The 4,942-nt window shown below is 46.3% G+C and overlaps 2 non-coding genes across 2 annotated transcripts in view; both read left to right on the top strand.

Annotated features, from left to right (window-relative positions):
* Window positions 1-191: 191 nt before the first annotated feature.
* LOC113378913 lies at window positions 192-2,116 on the top strand. Its single transcript, XR_003367260.1, has one exon. It is a non-coding gene; the product is annotated as a small subunit ribosomal RNA (ribosomal RNA).
* Window positions 2,117-3,374: 1,258 nt separating this feature from the next.
* The window catches only part of LOC113378915, a 1,924-nt gene continuing 356 nt past the window's right edge, over window positions 3,375-4,942 (top strand). The window contains exon 1 of the ribosomal RNA XR_003367261.1: window positions 3,375-4,942. This exon is cut by the window's right edge and continues 356 nt beyond it. This is a non-coding gene — a ribosomal RNA (small subunit ribosomal RNA).

Below are 4,942 nucleotides of genomic sequence, written 5' to 3'. Positions count from 1 at the left end.
AGCCGCAGAATATATAAAATATCAAGTCGCGATGTAAACTGTTCGTCATGTCCAGGAATATCGTACGACTCAGATATATATATGTAAGAAAATTCGTTGTTTAGAAATATTCATCGAACTTTTCTATACAAAGTGTGGTCTCTCGGGTGACGCCGAGGGACATTTACGCACTATGCTATTATATATATAGCACCCTGGTTGATCCTGCCAGTAGTATATGCTTGTCTCAAAGATTAAGCCATGCATGTCTCAGTGCAAGCCACATTAAGGTGAAACCGCGAATGGCTCATTACATCAGTTATGGTTCCTTAGATCGTACCCACATTACTTGGATAACTGTGGTAATTCTAGAGCTAATACATGCAAATAGAGTTCCGACCAGAGATGGAAGGAATGCTTTTATTAGATCAAAACCAATCGGTGGCGGGCTTGCCTTGCTCACCGTTTGACTTGGTGACTCTGAATAACTTTGTGCCGATCGCACGGTCTAGTACCGGCGACGCATCTTTCAAATGTCTGCCTTATCAACTGTCGATGGTAGTTTCTGCGACTACCATGGTTGTTACGGGTAACGGGGAATCAGGGTTCGATTCCGGAGAGGGAGCCTGAGAAACGGCTACCACATCCAAGGAAGGCAGCAGGCGCGCAAATTACCCACTCCCGGCACGGGGAGGTAGTGACGAAAAATAACGATACGGGACTCATCCGAGGCCCCGTAATCGGAATGAGTACACTTTAAATCCTTTAACGAGGATCTATTAGAGGGCCAGTCTGGTGCCAGCAGCCGCGGTAATTCCAGCTCTAATAGCGTATATTAAAGTTGTTGCGGTTAAAAAGCTCGTAGTTGAATCTGTGTCCCACACTGTCGGTTCACCGCTCGCGGTGTTCAACTGGCATGTCTGTGGGACGTCCTACCGGTGGGCTTAGCCCGTAAAAAGGCGGCCCAACTCAAAATCCTACCAAGGTGCTCTTCACCGAGTGTCGAGGTGGGCCGGTACGTTTACTTTGAACAAATTAGAGTGCTTAAAGCAGGCTCATTCGCCTGAATATTGTGTGCATGGAATAATGGAATAGGACCTCGGTTCTATTTTGTTGGTTTTCGGAATTCCGAGGTAATGATTAATAGGGACAACTGGGGATTCGTATTGCGACGTTAGAGGTGAAATTCTTGGATCGTCGCAAGACGGACAGAAGCGAAAGCATTTGCCAAATGTGTTTTCATCAATCAAGAACGAAAGTTAGAGGTTCGAAGGCGATCAGATACCGCCCTAGTTCTAACCATAAACGATGCCAGCTAGCGATCCGCCGAAGTTCCTCCGATGACTCGGCGGGCAGCTTCCGGGAAACCAAAGCTTTTGGTTCCGGGGGAAGTATGGTTTGCAAAGCTGAAACTTAAAGGAATTGACGGAAGGGCACTACAAGGAGTGGAGCCTGCGGCTTAATTTGACTCAACACGGGAAACCTCACCAGGTCCAGACACCGGAAGGATTGACAGATTGAGAGCTCTTTCTTGATTCGGTGGGTGGTGGTGCATGGCCGTTCTTAGTTGGTGGAGTGATTTGTCTGGTTAATTCTGATAACGAACGAGACTCTAGCCTGCTAAATAGACGTACTTTCTGGTATCGCAAAGACCCTCCGCTTCGGCTTCGGTCGTTGTTGGTTGTGGTTCTCACTACCGGCGTACAAATATATCTTCTTAGAGGGACAGGCGACATTTAGTCGCACGAAATTGAGCAATAACAGGTCTGTGATGCCCTTAGATGTTCTGGGCCGCACGCGCGCTACACTGAAGAGATCAGCAGGTTTTCCTTGGCCGAAAGGTCCGGGTAATCCGTTGAAGCCTCTTCGTGCTAGGGATTGGGGCTTGCAATTCTTCCCCATGAACGAGGAATTCCTAGTAAGCGCGAGTCATAAGCTTGCGTTGATTATGTCCCTGCCCTTTGTACACACCGCCCGTCGCTACTACCGATTGAATTATTTAGTGAGGTCTTCGGACCGGTGCGCGGCAGCGTTTCGACATTGCCGATGTTGCTGGGAAGATAACCAAACTTGATTATTTAGAGGAAGTAAAAGTCGTAACAAGGTTTCCGTAGGTGAACCTGCGGAAGGATCATTAACGTACATTTACTATTAAGTGAATGAAACGTGTGCTATATGTCGCAATATAATGTTGCAGACTAAATGTTGTGCGCTCCCATAGTATAATATACTGTGGGCAAAAGCCTCTGGCAATGATCATTCGTTTCATTAACGTTTGACCGGAGCTAGTCGCAAAATATTGCGCAGTGTGCAAAAGCAGCGTGACGCAGTTTACAACCGCTTAGCGCTCTTATGCATTGTGTGAGAGCACTGCCATGTATATCTGCTCGGTATCGCCAGATGCCTGAGCGAATGACGAAGTTCGTTGTGAAAACGGCGTTCTTTTTGAATATTATACTTTAAACGCATAGCTCAATCAATTCTTTGGGCGCTAGATGAAAGTCTAGTGTTTTAAAGTCGATTGTAGTAAACGCTTGCGTTAGTATTCTATATACTCTGCACATTTTATTCAAATTGTGCGAATTTGAACATTCGCTTCATTGCGTTGTTTTAAGAAAATGAAAAATCAGCGAAAGCAGATTTTTCAATCTCACACACAGTGAAATATTCATATTTCAATTTTAAAGCGAGGACGTTTGTTTTGGACCACAACGTGCTCTAAAATTGCTAAAGTGGTTGCGCGTCCTAGAGAATTTATTTTCTTGCGACCCGCCATATAGCCTGTCCAGACCATCGCGGTGATGGTTCGCACGGTAACCCGAGGCGACCCGTCGCTGCAGGTCAAACTGTCGTAGACCGTGTCTAGAATAATATACGCCGTATATGTTCGGATGTCGGTTTACGGCCGGGTTCTGGACCTTATTTATAAGTGTTCAACCATACTGTACAGCATATCCGCGGGCATGTGTCGTTGACGCAAAGACTCTTATGCGGAAAATAAAATATACAAATGCAATCAACTCAATACTCTCCGAGCGAGAATAAAAGTTAGTTATAACGATGAATTCTTATAATGAATTCGCCCCGACGTTTTCAATCTAACGAAGGGTAAAGAGACTGTTTGAAATTAACTGGGTCTGCGGACCGCAAATTTCATGTACGGACCGCCGTTTCGACGGTTGTTAAAGGTCTAGCCTCTGTGTAAGCGCAGAATATATAAAATATCAAGTCGCGATGTAAACTGTTCGTCATGTCCAGGGAATATCGTACGACTCAGATATATATATGTAAGAAAATTCGTTGTTTAGAAATATTCATCGAACTTTTCTATACAAAGTGTGGTCTCTCGGGTGACGCCGAGGGACATTTACGCACTATGCTATTATATATATAGCACCCTGGTTGATCCTGCCAGTAGTATATGCTTGTCTCAAAGATTAAGCCATGCATGTCTCAGTGCAAGCCACATTAAGGTGAAACCGCGAATGGCTCATTACATCAGTTATGGTTCCTTAGATCGTACCCACATTACTTGGATAACTGTGGTAATTCTAGAGCTAATACATGCAAATAGAGTTCCGACCAGAGATGGAAGGAATGCTTTTATTAGATCAAAACCAATCGGTGGCGGGCTTGCCTTGCTCACCGTTTGACTTGGTGACTCTGAATAACTTTGTGCCGATCGCACGGTCTAGTACCGGCGACGCATCTTTCAAATGTCTGCCTTATCAACTGTCGATGGTAGTTTCTGCGACTACCATGGTTGTTACGGGTAACGGGGAATCAGGGTTCGATTCCGGAGAGGGAGCCTGAGAAACGGCTACCACATCCAAGGAAGGCAGCAGGCGCGCAAATTACCCACTCCCGGCACGGGGAGGTAGTGACGAAAAATAACGATACGGGACTCATCCGAGGCCCCGTAATCGGAATGAGTACACTTTAAATCCTTTAACGAGGATCTATTAGAGGGCCAGTCTGGTGCCAGCAGCCGCGGTAATTCCAGCTCTAATAGCGTATATTAAAGTTGTTGCGGTTAAAAAGCTCGTAGTTGAATCTGTGTCCCACACTGTCGGTTCACCGCTCGCGGTGTTCAACTGGCATGTCTGTGGGACGTCCTACCGGTGGGCTTAGCCCGTAAAAAGGCGGCCCAACTCAAAATCCTACCAAGGTGCTCTTCACCGAGTGTCGAGGTGGGCCGGTACGTTTACTTTGAACAAATTAGAGTGCTTAAAGCAGGCTCATTCGCCTGAATATTGTGTGCATGGAATAATGGAATAGGACCTCGGTTCTATTTTGTTGGTTTTCGGAATTCCGAGGTAATGATTAATAGGGACAACTGGGGCATTCGTATTGCGACGTTAGAGGTGAAATTCTTGGATCGTCGCAAGACGGACAGAAGCGAAAGCATTTGCCAAATGTGTTTTCATCAATCAAGAACGAAAGTTAGAGGTTCGAAGGCGATCAGATACCGCCCTAGTTCTAACCATAAACGATGCCAGCTAGCGATCCGCCGAAGTTCCTCCGATGACTCGGCGGGCAGCTTCCGGGAAACCAAAGCTTTGGGTTCCGGGGGAAGTATGGTTGCAAAGCTGAAACTTAAAGGAATTGACGGAAGGGCACTACAAGGAGTGGAGCCTGCGGCTTAATTTGACTCAACACGGGAAACCTCACCAGGTCCAGACACCGGAAGGATTGACAGATTGAGAGCTCTTTCTTGATTCGGTGGGTGGTGGTGCATGGCCGTTCTTAGTTGGTGGAGTGATTTGTCTGGTTAATTCTGATAACGAACGAGACTCTAGCCTGCTAAATAGACGTACTTTCTGGTATCGCAAAGACCCTCCGCTTCGGCTTCGGTCGTTGTTGGTTGTGGTTCTCACTACCGGCGTACAAATATATCTTCTTAGAGGGACAGGCGACATTTAGTCGCACGAAATTGAGCAATAACAGGTCTGTGATGCCCTTA

The sequence above is a fragment of the Ctenocephalides felis genome, unplaced genomic scaffold, assembly GCF_003426905.1.
Source record: "Ctenocephalides felis isolate EL2017-DRISC unplaced genomic scaffold, ASM342690v1 CF-g0.4_SCAFFOLD_01886, whole genome shotgun sequence".
Lineage (NCBI taxonomy): Eukaryota > Metazoa > Arthropoda > Insecta > Siphonaptera > Pulicidae > Ctenocephalides > Ctenocephalides felis.
The sequence above is the reverse complement of the archived record's forward strand: the minus strand, read 5'-3'. Positions and strand labels throughout refer to the sequence as shown.